This window comes from Physeter macrocephalus, chromosome 7, assembly GCF_002837175.3.
Source record: "Physeter macrocephalus isolate SW-GA chromosome 7, ASM283717v5, whole genome shotgun sequence".
Lineage (NCBI taxonomy): Eukaryota > Metazoa > Chordata > Mammalia > Artiodactyla > Physeteridae > Physeter > Physeter macrocephalus.
Genome location: NC_041220.1, coordinates 847,964 through 869,833, shown reverse-complemented (window position 1 = coordinate 869,833; position 21,870 = coordinate 847,964).

Sequence of the window (21,870 nt, the reverse complement as noted above, 5' to 3'; positions counted from 1 at the left end):
ACATGTAAAACTGAGCCACTTTGCTGTACACCTGAAACTAACACAACACTGTAAATATACTCCAATATAAAATAAAAATAATCAGTCAATCATTTACTGCCCGCCAAAACATAAAAATAAAAAAGTTACTTGTGTTTTATGGAATCTCTCCGTGGCCTCATTAGAGAAGCTTTAATAAGATTGAAATTACTTTTCACCTTATTTTAGTTGCAATATTTTTAAAAATGTAACTATGGTGCTGAGACTGGTTTCCAGGCAAGAATAAGATAACCCAGTTTATATGGTTTACAAACTATGTGTGTACATAATATTATGCATTTTTATAATAATTAATTTTAATGTCAAATATTGTGATTCAATCAGCAGCATGCATTAGTTTCTTATTGCTGCTATAACAAGCTACCAAAAATTAAGTGGCTTAGGTAACACGTTTATTGTCTAATAGTCTTATAGGTTAGAAGTCTGAAATGTGTCTTATTAAATCAAGATAAAATCGTGGGCCGGCAGGCTGCATTTTTTCTAGAGGCTGTAGAGTGAATCTGTTCCCTGTCTTTTCCGGATTCTAGAGGCCGCCTGCTTTCCTAGGCTTGTGGTTACTTCCTGTCTTCAGGAGAGCCCTTCCAACACGCTCTCATCCTCCCATTTCCTCCCTCTGACCCACTGATGAAGGGGTCTTTTCCTCTGTTTGGTGACTTGGCCCATGTTTCCTCTGGAGTGTGGCTTCTTTCACTGCAGTGGGTGATCACATTGAGACCACCCAGGCAATCCAGAATCACCTTCCCATCTCAAGATCCTTAATCTAATCACATCTACAAAATCTTTTGTGGACATCTTTGTGCAGGGGAGAGGCCTTCTCTTGCCCACCACATGCATGATATCTGTAGCGCTGTCCTGGTTTATTTGCTAAGGTCTATTCTTTTGAGATGCCACTTTCCTACTCCTGAACTCTTTAGCATATTTTATTTTTCAGTGATCTCGTGTGTATGAAGTATGCACCTTTGGGCTCAAAATCAGCCATTTGGCCTAGGAAAGATTTCTGCCATTATTGTTTTGCTCTATCATCTGTTCCCTCTACTTTGCAAAATTGCCTTGGACAGTGATTTGTTTTTGATTGGGTTGGTCGTATCTGCCACCCATGTGTCATATAGGATCTCATTGTTTATGTAAGCTTCCCTTCAGGTCCTTGGAGAATCTCTGGAGCTTGTTTGTGGACTGGGTTTTCTCCACATGCCTCCTCAGACCCCGCCCTCAAACTCTGTCCACCCGTACCCTGCCTGGGGAGGCTGACCTGTAGGAAACACATCCATGGGTCCCTAACTGTCTGGCTTCAGAAGGAAGTGTGAGGGAAGGGACAGTGTGCGATCAGGTGATTTATTGCCCTGGTCCCACTTCCTGTGTCCCCGGGTCTACAGTGCAAGCCCTCCCCTCCTGGGTGGTTGACACCCCCCTTGCCTTCCTTACCCCTTCACATTTAGTAGGACTGCGGCTGCTTCTGGGTCTCAGGTCAATGCTCCATCCTTTGGGGGCCCCCTGTAGCCACCCTTTGTGAATGATCCTTTGGAAAATATACCCTTTTCCAACTCTTTCAAGAGTGCAATCTGTATCCTGTTGGAGCCTACCCGGATTTTCTAATTTGTTAACACCAGTTTCTGTAAAAACACCCAGTTTGCTGCTCAGGGCTTCCATGACCGATTTTATTCATCAATCTTTTAGTTCATCTTTATAGTCTTAGTTCCATTCCCCAGAGTAATGGAAATAAAAACTAAAATAAACAAATGGGACCTAACGAAACTCAAAAGCTTTTGCACAGCAAAGGAAACCATAAACAAAATGGAAGGACAACCCACAGAATGGGAGAAAATATTTGCAAATGAGGCGACCGACAGGGGGTAGTCTCCCAAATTTACAAACAGCTCATAAGGCTCAATATCATAAAAACAAACAGCCCAATCCGAAAAATGGGCAGAAGACCTAAACAGACATTTCCCCCAAGGAGACATGCAGATGGCAAAGAAAGAGGCGCATGAAAAGATGCTCAACATCGCTAATATTAGAGAAATGCAAATGAAAACTACAATGAAGTATCACCTCACACCAGTCAGAATGGCCATCATCAAAAAATCTACAAACAACAAATGCTGGAGAGGGTGTGGAGAAAAGGGAACCCTCTTGCACTGTTGGTGGGAATGTAAATTGATACAGCCGCTATGGAGAGCAGTACGGAGGGTCCTTAAGATCTTTTCTTTCTTTTTTTCTTTTGGCCATAGGTGTTGTTCTGTTTCAAAGGAAACTATTCTTTCAACACAAGGGATCCTTTCACCTCTCTCATGATTTTTCTAGTATTTTCTTGTGCTCACAGGGAGAAGTGTATGCTTTCCTGACAGTGCATGTTGACATTAATTCTGCCTGAAATTCCAAATCTGTCATGGCACGATGAGAGCTTTATTGAAGAAGTTTAGATCCAGCCATAAATTCTCCTGAGTGTTTAATAGTTTCAGGAGAGTTCCTGGTTAGGAAGGTGGAAGCAGCCACATTTGTGCTCAGCAATTTCTCATCTTTTCAAAAAGGAATAATTAAAAACATTTCATATGGTATGCAAAAGAGAGTCACAAGAGCATCCTCACTTTTTACCATTTTTACAACAATTGTTTGAGAGTAACTATTTCCCCTGCGTCTTCTCACTTGGTACAGATTCTGTGGTAGAAACAGTTCCAGAAATGTTGCATGGATGTGCCATCCCCTCTAAGTGTTTCATGGACCATACAGGCCTCCAGTCCGCTCCTTGGCCTTAGGATTCTTTTGACCTCAGTTGGAGACTCTGTGAATTTCAGTATTTTTGTTGGATCGTTTTTATTATTAATGCCCATTGTTACATGTTTACAAAATGTGACATCATTAACCTGCCTTGACATTTACTCAAGTATGTGTTACATGGACCAAAGCAGTATCCTGTATGATGCTATCAGAAAACTTAAATCTTGTCTCACACTACCTGTTCAAACGTCTTCTAATTTTTCTTTCTCCTTGGATAAATTATATGGTAACTCCCATGAGTTTTCGGGTCACTTTCAGAAAATATTTTCCAGGGTCTTCGGTCCTCCCCCAAACCTCAGTTCAGGAATTAAAGTGTCTGGTCCCATGTAGCAGTCAAAACTTCCAAATTCCTGTGAAAGTAAAAGGTTTCCCCCACTATCCATGGGGTATCAGACACATGTCAGACGACCATTATCCTTTACTCATCCTAAAGCACAGTGACCCTTGTTGAAGCCCCTCGTCTTGTGTGTTAATGCTGGACTCCAAGATTGTATCATCAAGGCTATTATTTGTGCATCTCTAAATAGTCTCAAAACTTCACTATGTCTTAGAGTCAAACTCTAAAAGATTTCTTCTTCTTTGGAGATAAAAGTTCTTGAACAAACCAGACAATGGAATCAATCATTTTTAATAAATATTGATGCTAATGTTCCCTTGAATGTATTAGAAAAAAAGTGGATTAACATTATTAATTCGGGGACATTTATTATTTCCCAGATAAGCCCTGAGCGTTCTCCTTACACTTTTCCACCTTTATCCCTCTCTCCTGACTCTTCTTTAATGTTTCATCTTGAATTTCTCTTTTCCTGCCCGTATTCAGTTCCATTCTCTCTCTGCTCCAGGCTTTCAGTCCGTCACTGAAGACTGTTTTCAATAGAATAGAGGAAATGAGGTAAAAGCACCTCACTTTTGAGTGTGTATAATTCTACTTTAAACTTCCCTTCTGTTTGTAACACTCCTATGAATCCTGTCCTCTGGGGTTCATATGCTTACTAAAACAATTAGACCTTGGAAACAGTCCAGAAGGAAGCGTTTGTCTAAAGAGGATTTGGGGACCTCACATAAAACGTTCGCAGCCACAGGAAGCTCCCCTCAGCTACACAGCTGCTTCTTGCTTTTTAAAGTGTGATTCTATTTACTTTCCTCAGGACTTCAAGATTGTTTTAAATTTGATTTGCCTATTGAGAGCAATGCAATATTTAATCAGCCTCTGTTTCCTGATCTTCTTTTCTCGCTAACTCCTAAAGCTTCCCAGATGTATGCATGGCAGGTGCTCACATCCTGTTACAGACACCAATATATTTCACGCTTGCAGGTTGCTCTTTAAGACTGTTCCTTCATCCAGGACTGCAGGGTTTTCTACTGTGACGTAACCTTGGCTACTGTAAATTTCTGTTAGTTCCAATTATGTCTCTTTTTAGACGAAGTGCAAGCACCTTGTCTTCAACTTTCAAGGAGGCTGTCATCTAACACCAGAGGAAGCTGGTGACTTGATGTGAAACACGTGTGGAGCGTCCAACAGTCACCAATTGAAGAACGGAATGCAAAGCAGTCAAAACAGGGAGGGAAATACACACAAGTGTCTGAAGGAAAACAAAACAAAATGAAACGGTAAGGAGGAAATAATGTGGTTTCAAGTCAAAAAGATAACTTCTCAAAGCTTAAACAAATGATTCCTAAAAATTAATTCCACTTCCCCTAGGTGTAAAAGCCTCTGAAATCTGAAGCTGAGAGATTGGGAAGGAGAATGTGGACCACAGGGAAAAGGCTTGTGCAGCTGAGAGCATCTGTAAGGCACCAGAATCTTAATCCCTCCTTCCCAGAGCAGTAACTCCAGAGAGATTATTTGTGCAAAGGCAACTTTAGGGACAAATTACAGGTTTTGGAGATAACATCATAGAAGCATAATCTGTTGGAACTGAAAGAATATAGAGCTCAATCAGTCCAAATCCCTAATTTTACAAAAGAGAAAACAGATATTCATTATTAAAAGTGTATCTGTCTTCAAAAATATCTCTTAATTCTACTTTCCTTGTTCTTAATCTTTACTACTTGTTCCTGGCACAAAGTTTCAGTATATATTCTTTCTGTTCTAGAGTGTTTTACCTATGCTTACATAGACAAGGTTCTACCAAGAACAAAAATTATTTTTCTGCAAACTTACCTCCCTCCCAAACTGCTCAATGTGAAATGTTCCCAGATTGAGGAAAATTTGAAAATTTAGAAAAAGATCTAATTATTCATTTGAATAAAGCTATCAACCTGTTTTCTCAGACTATTTTATTATGGAATAATTTTAAAACTTCTAGTTTTTTTTTGTTTCAAAGAAACATTATACACCTATAAAATGTGGAAAAGACAAAAACTTTATAAAGGGAAGTAAAAGAAAACCATTCAGCATCCAACAGTACATTTCGATGCAGTTTCTCCCACTTATGCTTACATTTATTGGAATAATTTTCAATATATAGGTTTGTAACCTACTCTGTCATCTGAACGTTACCTTAGGACATCTTTTCTATGCCTTTTAATTAATGTTCAGTTTCCTTCAATAGCTGAATAAGATTTGATCATATGAATATGTCACCTCCTGTGTGTGTGTGTGTGTGCGTGTGTGTGTGTGAGATCACCACCAACATTTATCCCAGTGATTTGTTGTAACACATATAAATGATGGATTTTAAACATTTTCACATACAATCTTTCCCCTAAATTTTAAGGAATTTTTTCCTTAGGAGAGATTCCTAGAAGGACTCAAAATGTACCATCATTTTCAAGGTCAAATTGTTTTCTATACACCTTGACCAATTTATGCTCGGCCACTAGTGTGTGACACTGGGTGCCTTAGCTTTGCCAGCAATGGGTTTTATAAATCATATCATTTGACAATATCAGACTAGAAAAGACACTGGTTAATTAGAAAAGCCAGTTAAAGTGGGAACCATAAAACATATTCACACCTACTTTATAAATTTTATATCAACTTGAAATGTAATATGCACATTAACTTGCCTCTTTTGTTTTTGGTATGCGAATGAGATGTTTTATTTGGTATTATTAAACAAAAACATTGCTTTATAACATTGTAATTTCATATTTACATCTTACTCTAATAGCCAAATCTACATGAGTTCTTTTTTTATTAATTTTTAATTGGAGTACAGTTGCTTTACAATGTTGTGTTAGTTTCTGCTGTGCAGCAAAGTGAATCAGTTATACGTATACATATATCCCCTCTTTTTTGGATTTCCTTCCCGTTTAGGTCACCACAGAGCGTTAAGTCGAGTTCCCTGAGCTGTACAGCAGGTTCTCATTAGTTGTCTATTTAATACATAGTAGTGTATATATGTCAATCCCAATCTCCCAGTTCATTCGACACCCCTTCCCCCTTGGTATCCATACATTTGTTCTCTACACCTGTGTCTCTATTTCTGCTTTGCAAATAGGTTCATCTGTATCATTTTTCTAGATGTCACATGTAAATGATATTATATGACATTTGTTTTACTCTTTCTGACTTCACTCTGTATGACACTCTCTAGGTCCATCCACATCTCTGCAAATGGCACAATTTTCTTCCCTTTTATGGCTGAGTAATATTCCATTGTATATATGCACCACATCTTCTTTATCCATTCCTCTGTTGATGGACATTTAGGTGGTTTCCATGACCTGGCTATTGTAAATAGAGATGCAATGAACATTGTGGCGCATGACTCTTTTTGAATTATGGTTTTCTCAGGGTATATGCCCAGTAGTGGGACTGCTGGGTCATATGGTAGTGCTATTTTTAGTTTTTTAAGGAACCTCCATACTGTTCTCCATAGTGGCTGTACCAGTTTACATTCCCACCAACAGTGTAGGAGGGTTCCCTTTTCTCCACACCCTCTCCAGCATTTATTGTTCGTAGATTTTTTGATGATGGCCATTCTGACTGGTGTGAGGTGATACCTCATTGTAGTTTTGATTTACATGTCTCTAATAATTAGAGATGCTGAGTAACTTGTCTCTTTTTTGACTTAGAACCAAAGGCTTTTATTTATCTCTTTGCTGTCATCTTTCTTGCATAAACTACACCCACCTTGCATCACTATGGTTTTCAGTTTTTGTTTTTGTAGAGTGAAGCAAAAAAGCAAGGACACTTATGATGCAATAGGAATGCAGAAACCTTGTGACATTTAAAGAAATTCATGACCCTGGGTTTTTATGTTGTCTCATCCAAAATGATTTTGACATGAATTGCTTTAGGCAATTCATCTTTACTCTTTCCAAAGCATAAAATTGAATGGATTAGTTAGCTGTAAAATGAGAAGGTAAAGACAGCTCTCTGGTCTTCATAATCTTTTTGTTTGGTGCTGAACATTTCCTATATGCCACTATTCGGAGAGTAGAAACTCATGACAAAGTACAGTCTAAGGAAGAGGTTAAAAATGATATGTACTAGACCACTCATCTTTATATTATTGTAACTTGGGGCAAATGGCTATTTTATTAGCTTTGAGTGTGTACACACTACAATAAATTTTCCCTTTGTTCTTATCACCTATAAATACATGAAAAGCTAACTACTAATAGATATGAATACTATTATGTACTGTAAAAATACCATCAGACACAAAATGCCATGGAACAACAATATATATTAAAAGATCCACTATTCACCTATATTTTCTTTTGAAAATCTGATGAGAGAAGCGATTTGTTGCACTTGTAAGTAATCAATTTACGCATTATTCTCTGACATTTAAAAATATCAAAGGGGATTAATTTTTAAATTAACTATTGACAGATTAATGTAACAGAAAGACATGTGTTATCCACAGAAACAATTCTGAAATTACTTAGAGGGATTGTTAATTACTGCCAGGAGAAATAAGAAACTCCATTTCAAAAGACATTTTGTCTATGAGCAGAAATTTTAGCTGTTAGGAGTAATTAAAATCTTTGCTTTACTGCTTAAGGCTGAACATTCTATCTTTTAGAATTTCAAATCACATATTTTGAAATTCTTATAGTATTAATCAAGGTTACCTCTTAGTGATAGAGATATGAGGTGAAAAGAAACATAATTTTTGGTGTTATATAGATCCAAATTTTAATTTTATTTACTTTTCCCTATTTGGACTTTATGTGTACTGAACTCCAAATTTTAAATGCATAATGGCAAATATTTTCTCAGTAAGATCTTTTAAAAATATTTTCAGTAATTCATTTAACTACAAATGAATGAGAAAAAGAAGCAAAATCATCAAACTACTTATTCTTAGGCATTTATTAGTACACATTTCATTGTTAATTTAGAATATTTTCTTGTAAACTTTTCCAGAATTGAAGTATATTTACCCAGATCTTTCTGAACCTGAAGATCTGATAAATGTTCCCTTGACTTGCCTTACATCTATATTCTTTTTCACAATGGGACGCTCTAGTATATTCTACATTTTTGTGTGTCCTATGACTCCTATCACCTTTTCTTTCCCCTGTTATCTTTGTGTAAATGTAAATAACAGAGTAAAATGAGGAGAAGAACTTAGTGCTGAACTATAACGGGAACTAATTTAAAAATCCGTGTGATATAGTTCATTAATTAGTGACACAGAATTATATTTTATTATGATTTAACAAGGGAAAAACTGTCTTTACAATGGGAAAATTCATCCTTTCATTCTCTAAATATGCTATAGTATTGAAAACATCTGAATACTTTAAATAATAGATTTATGCTTTGTAATTGTATTAAGAGTGAATGGGCTTCTGTTTCTAAAAATGTATATATAACTTTCATATATTTCTTCACTTCTGTTGAAAGTATTTGGGTTAAGGTAATTCATTATTGTTGAGAAGTAATTGTTTAGAAGGCATAATCTGAGATTAGGCATTTATCAGTTAAATATGAATTTCTGCAGGATCAAAATATCTAAAATTGTTTAAATATTTTATTAAATTTTATGTCTAAATTTCTGTTCATTTAAAAATGTCAAAAAATTACTAACATAAAAATGAAGAATAAACATACCTGTACATGAGAACTTAAATTTTCATAGCTAAAAACTCCTTTTCTCTATCATGTTTGGTTTTACTAAGTGTAATATGTGTGTATATATACAAACATAAGTTTGTATATATATACAAAATTTAAGTATGCAGCTATGTAAATAGGTATGCATGTAAATGTGCCTATATTTTAAAAATATAAAGTATTTATAGTAATCCAATATTTACTAATCAAATTAAAATATTTGATAATCACATATAATTAAACAATGTTGATGTATTCAAGTTTGTTCATTGTTCGTGTAATAATTATAATCTTCATGATACTTAGTTTTCCGTATGTGATAAATCCTACATTTATAATATATATCAATTCTTTTCACTTTCATAGTAGTTATGAGGACATATTAAAATGAGAGTTTGGAAATCAAAAATAATTAAAGGCAAGAAAGAAAAGATTTGAAGAAAAATGTATCAAATAGCTACCTTCCTTAAAATGTGTACCTCATTCACATATATAACAGAAAAACAAACAAATCAGTAGACAAAGGTGCAGAGACATTAAACATGTTAGACATATCAATGGTTTATAAGGGCAGCATTAGTTTTGAACATCGTAAAAGAGACAGAATCCAAGTACCAAGAGCGTGCAAGCTCTCACCCAAGCCAAGCCTTAGACTTCACCCATGAGCTCCTGCAAGGCATCAGGTGGCAACATAACACACTGTTCAAGGTTCATGCACAGGTAACAGCTTTCCACTTCCCAGCAATCAGAGCCTTGCAGCCGTGGGGATGAGAAAGGGTGCAGGTACACAGCAGATCAGGCAGGTATTTTGTACTTCAGCTCCTGGGGCTTTTTCCAGCTTAGAGACTGTGGATGAACAGTGCCATTGTCAATTGCTGTTCTACCTTGGCAAAGACATTTGTGAACATTAGGGCTTCCAATTGGAATAACAGCTCAATCAATGTAAGCTAGATCATAGAAGTATTTCTTTAATTCCAGAAGTTTTTCATATCAAGAGCTTCTCTTTGATCAGTGTTTCAAAGGCAACCTTACATAAAAGTCCTTCAGTAGTTTAAATTATATTTCCACTGAGACTACATTTTAATTTCCGTTTGGAAAACAGTAATAAAATTAGCTGTTTGTTGAAAGTGCCCATTTTAGCCAGGCAAGTGTCTTATCTACTTTAATCTTTACAATAGTCCCGTAAGGTGGGTACATATTCAAAACACAAAATTTATTTTTTGCCGATGAAGAATGTGAAACCCAGACTTGCTCAAATTTACACAGCCGGCCAGGTCTCACATATTATTGTAGCCTCAGGCACCGTTAAATCTACCCATACACAACACAGGCAGAAACTGAGGTTTGACCCACAGCATTGAGATGCCAGTGTTCTTGCGGTCAAGCAGCAGAGCTGAGCTGGTCGCTAAGACATCCCCACTCCAGAGTGCATCCTCTTAATTACTGCCCCTCTCCCTTCCTCATTTAGATCTCCCCCGGGGAAGAGGAAATAACTCCAAATTGACTTGTCCGGCTAAGACACATCTTATATCCCCCCAACGAGTCTAGTTAGTTTGTTCTGAATAGGAAATAAGCACACATTCGAACTTCTTCCTTTAGCATACCAGAACAGGAAGACTTACTGAAATGTCTATAAAAAATGCTTGAAAATGTCCTTAATTTTCTGTTGAACTGCTTACGTTAGCAAGATTAATCACACCTTCAAATCTATGCTGTGCTGTCACAGCTTCAGAATTATTTTCATGGATTATTTTAGCCAAATAATTACATGGGGTCTGGGGTGGAGTTTCTCTGCCGTGATTTATTTTTCTGAGGGTAACTACAACCTGAGAGAAGGATTTGGTGATGTATGACTAGGCCGTTTTCGTCTTTCGATTTCCCCTTGGGAATGTGTTAGGGAAGGAACAAAGTAGAAATATTAATCTAAAGAGTCTACCTTAGACGACCTACGTAAAACTTTTGGCAATCGCTGTAAGAAATGTCCTAGCCACGTGGCTCAGCGTCACTAGCCATCACTAGAGTCCAGTGCTTAAGGTGTCCTAGATGGTGTATGAGGGGCGATACTCAGGTAAGCGCTATGCTTGGATGTATGCCTGTTTCCTGGGATTTACCCTGCATCAGCCATGAAAAGGATCCAAAGGCTTGGGTTTACTTGAAGATTCAGCAACTTCTGGCCAACATCTGGCCCAGTTAGCTATGGTCAAAATATATGATTCATTCCTTCTTTTCCTTTTTTCTCTCTTCTGTCTTTCTTTCTTTTTCTTTCTTTCTTTCTCTCTCTCTCTCTTTCTCTTTCCTACCTTCTTTATTTCCAGTGTTCTTTGTCTTTTCTTATTTTTATTAAAATTTCAGGTTGAGATATGAGGATAGCAATAGTATCCTGTCAAGGCATTTTTATAAATGGATAACTTAGAAGTCTTTTATGTATTCCAATGAAACAGATATTTTTTAAAAATTGTCAACTTTTTAACATTTTTCTATCAGTTTCTAACTTGTAATGAGAAAAATTCACTTCACTATGTCATTGTGAGTATTTTATATTTTTCAGGTGCAGCAAAGGTGCTAAGTTGCCATGTGTCAGCATCTGGATCAAGATCTTCTACATCTTCTATTAGGTGTCTCAGAGAATTCCCTGGCTTCCAGACCCCAGTCAGAATATTAACTCTTTCACTGCCTGTTGGCAAAACTATTTACAGAGGTTAAGTCCGTTTGATGGGATTGTGGTTGACATACTTTGTGTGTGTGTCTATGTGTGGTTTCACAAGCTTAATTTTTTTCATGAGCAAGTGGCAGCAATATAATTGGAAAAAACCAGAATTTTAAAATAATACACCGCTACAGAATAAGTCATGAGCCAAAAGAAAAGCACAATTGCAAATGTGGTAGCTTATGGTCCCTCTCTCTGCCATTGCAGCGTTCCCTCCCATGACTGTGTTTATCGCCACTGCTAGGCTCCCTCCATGCACCTCCTGTCTCTTGCCATTTCCCTCCCCACTCAGACCCAGCCCTGCCCAGATTTTCTAGGACTTAGCTACTTATCAAATAGCAGTTTTCTTTTGCCATTCAAAAATGATATTAGGCTGCATTTTACAAAGGTACTTTACATGCTTGATCAAGTGACAAAATGTTTAAGGCAACTGAATTAAGTGAGTATGTGTGTTTCTCTTTCATGAATGGTGCTCATTGATGGTAGAGAAAAATATGTACCTTGTAAACGAAAAATTAGACATATCAAGAGAAAATCAGGTTAATTAGATTATGTTATACCTCTGGGTCCATATCCTGGCTTCCACAGTTATTAACTCTATGACCTGGGGTAAGCTGCTTAACTTTTCTTTCCCATGAAAATGGAATCACAATTATGCCTACGTTGTGAAGTTGGTTTTTTTTGTTTGTTTGTTTTGTTTTTGTTTTTAAAGAATACATGAGATAATTTGCAGAGAAAAAAAGAGTTCAGAAAGTAACTGCACTCAGTGAGCACTTATAGATGTTCAGTTTAATGACCAAGTCACCAACCTGAGTCCATTTAGGGCTGTAAGTTAGTTTGCCCTGGGCTCGCTAGTGCTACCTTAATCACAAAACTGGTCTCAAGAAGTTCAAGGGCGAACAACGTGGGAATTATTGTTAAAATAGTACATGGCAAAATATTTAAGAAGTGGGATACAGTGTTCTGGAAAATGGATTTTAAGATGCACGTGGTTTAACAGCATGATCCAAAGTCACTTTTCTTTCTTTCTCCCTGTGCTTGCTGGTCTCTTTCACAGGATGGGGCAGAGCTGGTCCACACAGGTTCAAGGGCACCTGAGCAGCAGATGTGGTATCGGGTGAGACTTCCCAGGAGCCACCATCTCTCCTAAAAGCTGAAGGTTCTCTTGGGAGCTGGGAACCCTTTGTAAGGGGACTAGTTAATGGGCCGCTCATTGGCCATTTAGATTGTGTAGATGAAGGGCCAGAATTATGCAAAGGTTAAGGATGGGGCCAAGGTTCGGTTATGATTCAGGTTATCAGGCCATGTAACTTTATCAGAGAAATTACAAAATAAATTGTTCTTATCATGTCCCCATGATAAAATGATGGCACAGAAGGATTGCTTTTTAAAATGCTTTGTTTCCTCCCTTGAGATGAACTTGACCATGGCCACGTTCACTTCACTATTCTTCCTTAACTATTCTTAACTATTCTGCAGATGAAAATTAACTTAATTTACAGGTCTGTTTTCTTTTTTAATTGAAATCATTCTTCAATGACCCCGATTCTTTGTTCCTCAGTAAGCGTCCAGCTACACACCTCTACCAGCACCCCAGCCCCACTTTGCTTTTGTGGGTGGAATTCCAAACTGACACTTCCCTGAATCCTCAAAACATTCGATCTATGGCCCGAGGGCTGCTTCTCCTTTTGGTCAAACAATGTCAGAAACCTTTCAAGATTCAGCTAAAATTCTTCTGTTTTAAAAATCCTTTAGGGAACAGTTACTCTCTGTTTTGAACTTGGGTACTTAATTCCTTTCCTACTAGTCCCTTGGTTTGTTTGAATTTTGCTTCCAACTTGTTTTTCTAGGGGCTGTAGAAGCAAACAGAACTGCATTACTGATAGTTTTTGCCATGTCAAGCAGTTTTCTCTCATTTCACTGTTGCGTCAATTTTCTGGCTCAGGAAATAAAACCAAAATAAGGTGCTGTTTTCTTCTCTTCTGTCAGTTAATTTATTTTTCTTCAAATGGTATCACATCCAAAGCCTTTATATTATGGTTAGTATCTTCAGTATGAGGAAGATGATAGAGAAAAAAGAAAGAAGTGGAAAATGTAAAGGAAGTATGACTTAAAAAAATAAAGTTTTTGAAGAGAAGAAGAGACAGATAAGGAGAAGGAATTTCCTTACTATTTCCCTACCAAATGGCCTTAATAACAAATAAATCAATGTAATGTTAGCAATAGCTACCCCAAATCAGAGAGGAAACAAAACCTAAAACTCATGATTATTTTCAAATTCAGTTATTGTTATCAATGTTAATAACTGTTATCACAAAACTACAGTAGAATGGAAAATAAAATCCAGAATGATTTTAATTAGTTAGTACTATTTCCCATTTATACATGTATAACGAATGATGGAAATAGAAAATCATTTTTTGGCATATACCACAGTAATAACTTTTTCAGGAAAAAACAATCAGTGGGCAGAAGTATGATGAGAAAAAGTATATTTGCACAACACTCTATTTGTGCCTCCCCCCAAAATACTTTCTAATTATCAATAGAAAAACTGTAATGTTACAGTGGAGAACCCTGGCTGATACCACTTTAATCAAGCTGTGTGTTAACACCTCCAGTAATGAGACAAATAAGTGTCATATACCCCTTAATATAACGCACTGAGGAGAGCACAGAACCAATTCTCTGGTATTTTTGCAAAAAAAAAAAAAATTGCAACTTAAGCATAAACATGAGGAAATATCAGACTAACCCAAATGAAAGGAGATATACAAAATTACTGGCCTCTAGTCTTCCAAAGTGTCAAGTTCATGAAGGACAGGATGGCTGGGAGCTGCCACAGATTGGAAGCTGTTGAGGACAGCGGATGGCCCAATCCAGTGTGTGTCCTGATTGAATCCTGGACCAGGGAAAGGACATTAGTGGGACAAATGGGAACACTTGAATAAAGTTTGTATATTAGTTAATAATGTGTTATTACTATTAATTTCCTGGGTCTTGATAACTGTACTATGACTTTATAAGATATTAGTCTTTGGGGAAGCTGGGTAAAGGATACATGGAAATTATTTGTAATATTTTTAACCTTTTTCGTAAGTCTGAAATAATTTCAAAATAAAGTTAAAACAATGGAATAGTGGAGAGGCAGCTTTTATAAGCACGTGATCTCCAATTAAGAATTTGAATGTTTAGATAAATTCAGGGTCTCCAAACAACATTTTCAGAAATGGCCTCTTTCTTATTTTATTACTTACAAAGTAGCAAAATATGTGTCCAGTCAGCAAAGAATGAACTCATGTGGTGTGTATTTAACTAAAGAAGGTTACATAGTTTATGGAGTGTCTGTGGATGATCTTGGATGGCCCGTGGTATGCCTTCTGTGTTTATTTTGAGATTATCTTGTTTTCTGCATCTAACACCAAATTAGAAGTTTAAAATTTTATTTTCATCCCGGAAGAAAATATAAACTTCCTTATAATTAACGGCAAACTGATGTGAGACCACTTGCTTGTCGTTTTGTCCTGATCTCTTCCTAAACTGGAAGACACACACACATGCCCCCAAAATACAGTTTCTTATTATTCAAACTATATTATGAAAGGTGTGACACTAGAATTTTTCACTCAGACTGACTCAAAAGGAAGATAACAAACTATTTTTACTCAAAAAACAATATTTTTAAAAGTTGGTAATTACTTCCAGAACTTTACATTGTAAAAATCCTACAATGTAGTTACAACAATAAATTACTTTGTGTAAGTAATCTGTATCTAGGAAAACTCTCCAGGGTATTTCTTTTTATGTTTTACAGTTTGAGCAAATGGGATTCAGATTTTATAAGAGTAAAAGCAAAATAGCCCTGAAAAGTGTCCTGTCTGGAGGACAGGAGTAAGACGGCCACTCACTCTTTGACAGCTCCTCTCTCAGGAGGTGACATCTAGACCCCATTTGTCCATTCTTGCGTTTGAAGGTATGTCGTGACGGCTTCAGAGTCTGATTCTTAAGAGCTTCCACTCTTGAAGGCTAAGCCACCATGTAAGAGGGCAACTACCTACTGGAGAAATGATGTGAAGAAACTATGGGAATACATGGAGAGGCCCAAGGGGCCAACTAAGCCAACTTTCAATTCACACCCACCAAAGTCTCTGATGTAAGCAAAGCCTTCTCATACCCTGGGGACCAGCCAGCTGCCAGCTGTATGCCACCACGCGACCCCAGTCAACCCCTGAAGCAGAGGAATCACTCGGCGGAGTCCTACTAAATCCCTGACCCACCGATCTTGAACATCAAGGATTCTTGCTCTGATTCGTTAACTCTGGGGTAGTTCATTATGCAGAAATAAGTAGCCAGAACACCTTGATGTGAGGAATGCTGCTTGTTGGATGTGTCTAAGACTGCAGCTTTCTGTCCTATTCTCACCTTGCCTTTAAAATCTGAATCTTAGATACATGTGTCAATATCCCCAGTTTAGGACAAAGAAAGGCTAATACTATATGATATCACTTACATTTGGAATCTAAAAAATAATACAAATGAACTTATATGCAAAACAGAAACAGACTCACAAAGATGGAAAACAAACTTATGCTTACCAAAGGGGAAACGGGGAGAGGGATAAATTAGGAGTTTGAGATTAACACATACACGCTACTATATATAAAACAGAGAACCAACAAGATCCTACTGTATAGCACAGGGGACTCTACTCAGTATCTTGTAATAACCTGTGATGGAATATAATCTTAAAAAGAAACAAACCAGAATCACTATGCTGAACACCTGAAACTAACACCGTATTGTAAATCAACTACACCTCAATAAAAATAATCATAATTTCCAGGCTCCTTTGAAGGTCTATGTGGTCAAGTGACAAACGTTTCCTCAGAGATATAAATGGAAATACTGTTTGCACGTGCTGGACAATGTCCCTAAACCATTTCTCCTTCTCTGTCCTCTGGGCTAGAATGTGAATGTGGTTATTGATGGTGCAGCCTCATCAAGAACCATGAGGAGGAGGACTTCACCCTCAAGGTGTGGGAGCTTAATGCTGTAAGGATCAGGACAGCTTGTGATTTCAAGAAGCTAGTGACCTTATTCTTCATGAATGAAAAACACATATGATTTTGTATCTTATTTTATAGTTTGGGGTATATGAAGCTGAGATTAATCCATGCAGTGGGTAATTCAATAAAGCAGGAAAATAGGGAGGCAGTACTTTATTTCAAAGAATGTTAAGATAGAAATATATTGGAGGAGCTTGGAGATTCTAATATTCAATTATGACACCAAGGATAATATCACATCATTTATCCATCTCCATCATTAGCCAAGATCCAGAAGTTTCATGACACATCCCAATATATGTTTGCCATGTTTAGCCATTTAATTTATCTAATTGTGGTTGTATTTTCTATTTTTTTTAAAACTAAATATTTCATTATATAAAAATGAAGAGTAACATAACAAACAATAATATATCCAACCTATCCAAAGAAATGAGAACTGCAAATGGAACAAGAACATTGTGTGTACCTCTACCCAATTGCATTGTATTTCTTTCCTGTAACCACTGTTGTGAATTTGGGTTACATTATCCCTATCTACAGAAGCACAACTTTATTGTATATGTATTATTCTTCATTGGCATGTACTTTGATTTCTGTGGTTTTCTATTTTTAATTAATTTTTTATTGGAGTATAGCTGATTTACAATGTTGTATTAGTTTCAACTGCACAGCAAAGTGAATCAGTTATACATATACATATATCAACTCTTTTTTAGATTCTATTCCCATATAGGTCATTACAGAGCACTGAGTAGACTTCCCTGTGCTGTACTGTAGGTTCTCATTAGTTTTCTATTTTATATAAACTAGTGTGTCTATGTCGGTCCCAACCTCCGAATACATCCCACCCTCCTTTCCCCCTTGGTAACCATAAGTTTGTTTTCTAAAACTGTGACTCTGTTTCTTTTTTGTAAATAAGTTCGTTTGTAACATTTTTTATATTCCACATATAAGTGATATCATATGATATTTGTCTTTCTCTGTCTGACTTACTTCACACAATATTACAGTCTCTAGGTCCATCCATGTTGCTGCAAATGGCATTTGGTTCTTTTTCTATGCCTGGGTAGTACTCCATTGTGTATATGTGTCACATCTTCTTTATCCATTCCTCTGTCAATGGATATTTAGATTGCTTCCATGTTTTGGCTGTTGTAAATGGTGCAGCAATGAAGCTGGGGATGCCTGAATCTTTTAGAATCATGGTTTTTGCTGGATATGTGCCCGGGAGTGGGATTGCTGGGTCATATGGTAGTTCTAGTCCTTAGGTTTTTTTTTGTTCTTTTTTTTGTTTTTTTTTTTATTCCTTAGTTTTTTAAGGAACCTCCATACTGTTCTCCATAGTGGCTGTATCAATTTACATTCCCACCAACAGTGCAGGAGGGTTCCCTTTTCTCCACACCCTCTCCAGCATTTATTGTTTGTAGATTTTTTGATGATGGCCATTCTGACCGGTGTGAGGCGATACCTCATTGTAGTTTTGATTTGCATTTCTCTAACGATTAGTGATGTTGAGCATCTTTTCATGTGCTTGTTGGCCTTAAATTTCATTTAAAAATTGTGATGCTGTATGTATCCTTCTGCAACCTTTATTTTTCTAATATCACACTTTTGAGATTTATCCGTAGACACACATAGCTGTGGTTTATTCATTTTCACTTCTCCATAATATTTCACTGCAAAATATTCTGAAGTATATTATTTCGTTTTATCACCAATGAATATTTAGATTTTAGATTTGTTGCTATTTCAAACTATAAAAACTTTGTTGTATAAGTTTCTTTCTGTACACTGTGTTCATTTACAAATAAATCAATCAATACTGTCATTTTGTCCAGCCCCCAAATTATATTCATTTCCTATATTTTTTCTTTAGGTCTTGGGAGCAGGCTTAGGAGGTGGGGGGGATTGGTGGGAGAAGTGATTTCAGGATTTTTGTCTTCTAATGTTGAATTTGGCAGAAATGAGCCATCCAATTCAGGACAACACCCAGGAAATTTGGTACATTGAATAAAATTCTTAAACCCTGGTGTGTGTGGGAGATTGAAAATGGTATCATTTTACCTTGCTTAGTTCAGATTCTCTAATCACTCAAACCCAAGAATAGGAAAGGGGAAGAGAAGCATGCACGGTTACCCTAATGACCGTGAATCATGTCACGGATGGCTCAACACATGGGATCCAGTCATGCTTCCCAAGTCATTTTTATGGAATGGTCTTTTACCTTCTCATTGTTAGTGTTTCTGAAAACCTGAAAGACAGGGAATTTCAATGTAATAGAAGGCCTTGAAGACAGAAAGACATGTATCATTTTTTCAACATCACCTGAGTAAAAATGTAGATTTAAAAATGTGTTTAGTGTGTATAGGCACTCTCCAACTTCCTCTCAATTTTGCCATAAGCTAAAATGCTCTAAAGTCTTTTTTAGAAAAGTAAGGTTTTTGTAAACTGCTTTTGTCAAAGAGAATTAGAATATTTATATTATGTAAAGATTACTTATCTCCTTTGTACTTTTTACCCATTTAGTGATTTTTGTATATTTATTTTGTAATTTTAGATGAAAGTTTATTTTCATAAAATAATAGTACGTTTTATTTTAAAGTTTAGATGAGATAAATGTGACTTGTAATTTTTGGTTGAAAACGTAGTTTACTCTTTATTATTGACAGGTTAGATGTCACAAGAACCCAAATACTATATTTTTGGCAGCATGTACCCTATTCCACAGGTATTTCCTTATTAACAGATGTAAAGCTGCTCTGCTTTCCTTTTTTGTTTCCATGAGGTGACTTCGGTTTGGATTTATTATGAATGTATGTCTTTCTTGAAAACTTGCTAAGTATTTCGCAAAATACTTTACTAATTTTCTTGGGTTTCATCTGGTTGCCAAGAACTTGTAAAAGTCAGACTTTATTTACAAACTGAGAAGTTATTTGTTATATTTCATGGATACTGACAGAATGTAGGAGATTTCTGAGTTAGATACAAAGGATTTTATTCCTCATGGACCCACAAGTTCCATGAGAAAAATACTGTGTTGATTCCCGTTTCCCCAGAGGAGTGATGGAGAGAGACCTGGCAGGTGACACAGAAGTAAGGGGTTTGCGTCTTAGCTGAGGAGTCCAAATCTTCTACGGTGTGCAGGAAACCTGCTGGTCTATTGTCTCAGATGGACACATTGTCTTTGTTACACGGACAGTATAAAAACCTTCCATTTGCTCCAGAGGGAAGTACTAGCTCTATCTTATAAGGCCATTTGTTATAAAAAACATCCTTGAAAAGATAGTCTGGAACAAAGGTAACCAGTGTGACTCCTTGTAAGATATACAGAAACATGAGAGACCCACCATGAATCATCTCAAAATGATGTTCATCCATGGTTTCTATATTTTCCTGGCTTCTGCTGAATTTTCCCATGAGTATACCCCAGTCACCCACTCTAAATAATTTTACTCACACTGTGAGAGACCAAATTTGTTCCATTTTTTCCAGTGCAGCATTTAATTGTGTCCTGTACTATCAACAGGACTCCAAACGGCAGAATGAGGTCCACCTGTAGTGATGACCTCCAAGTTCATGGACCAGCCAACTGAACCAACCATCAGGCCAGCTTCCTGTAGTAGCTGTGTGCACCTTTTACCTGGCCTGAGGCATTATTTCAGGTACAGCAGGATGTATTGGTGCCTGCATGGCCTCTACCTGGAACTGTAAGGCCAAAGTCTCAGACAATTGTCTCATAACAGCCCAAACCAGTGAATTAAGACTGATCTAAATGCCTTTGGGGACCAAGGTAGTTTCACTGATCACCACCACTACAGTTAGAGAAAATTTTACAATACATTTTCTCCCATTGGATGGCTCCAATTTGAGAGATAATTACCCATAGGGTCAGCATAAAGAATCAGCGTACACAGAAATCTCTGCATGGTTTACTCTGGTCGGTGAATTTGTGTACAGATATTTCCTAAAATGCTTTGAAATTGTATGTCTTCCAACCTTTGCTGAGGGCGTGTGTGTGTGTGTGTGTGTGTGGTGGGCAGGAGCCTCAGCGCTCAGGTGGTTTACCACTCTGACTTAACTTCCTCCTTGCGCAGGGCCTCAGGGTCACCCAGAGGTGAGAGACTGGAATCCTCTTAGGCATTTTCTGGGCAAGCCCACAGCCCTGCATATGCATGTGAGTTTCTGGTTTTCTAGGTTTATATCAGAGCTTTCAAAATTCTTTATGGAATCTCACTCCCCAGGTCTTTTTCTGCATTTTTGGCCGGACTCTTGTTTGCCCCAACTAAACCTCAGGCAGATGCCATGTCACACAATTAGCTGATGTTTTTAGACAAATCCTTGGAATAAGGCTTTCCCTGTTCAGCAAGCTCCAAGTCAGGTCAAACCGTAACAAAGCCTTGCAAGGGAGACTTTTCTGGAGATCGGCAAGGAGGATGGGGACTTCTGAGGCGCTCCAGCCTCATTCTCCTCCCTCCTCTGGTGGGGGACAGGCTGTTGATGGTAACAGCCTCCTTGGGGATGGGACTACTGTATTTCAAGATGACTGTGAGGCTGGGGAAAGAGATGAAATGAGGCCAATTTAAAAAAAAAAATTTTTCATTGTATTTTTTAAATTAATTAATTAATTTGGCTGCACCTGGTCTTAGTTACCATGTGCAGGATCTGAGGTGCTCCAGCCTCATTTTCCTCCCTCCTCTGGTGGGGGACAGGCTGTTGATGGTAACAGCCTCCTTGGGGATGGGACTACTGTAATTCAAGATGACTGTGAGGCTGGGGAAAGAGATGAAATGAGGCCAATTTAAAAAAAAATTTTTTTCATTGTATTTTTTAAAATTAATTAATTAATTTGGCTGCACCTGGTCTTAGTTACCATGTGCAGGATCTTTAGTTGCAGCACATGGGCTCTTTAGTTGCGGCATGTGAACTCTTAGTTGTGGCACGTGGGATCTTTAGTTGTGGCACACAGGACCTTTAGTTGCAGCACGTGGGCTCTTAGTTGCAGCATGTGAGCTCTTTAGTTGTGACATGTGGGCTCTTAGTTGCGGCATGCGGGATCTTTAGTTGCAGCACAAGGGATCTTTTAGTTGTGGCACACAGGATCTTTAGTTGTGGCATGAGAACTCTTAGTTGCAGCATGTGAACTCTTAGTTGCGGCATGTGGGCTCTTTAGTTGCAGCATGAGGGATCTAGTTCCCTGACCAGGGATCAAACCTGGGCCCCCCACATTGGGAGCCTGTAGTCTTAGCCACTGGATCACCAGG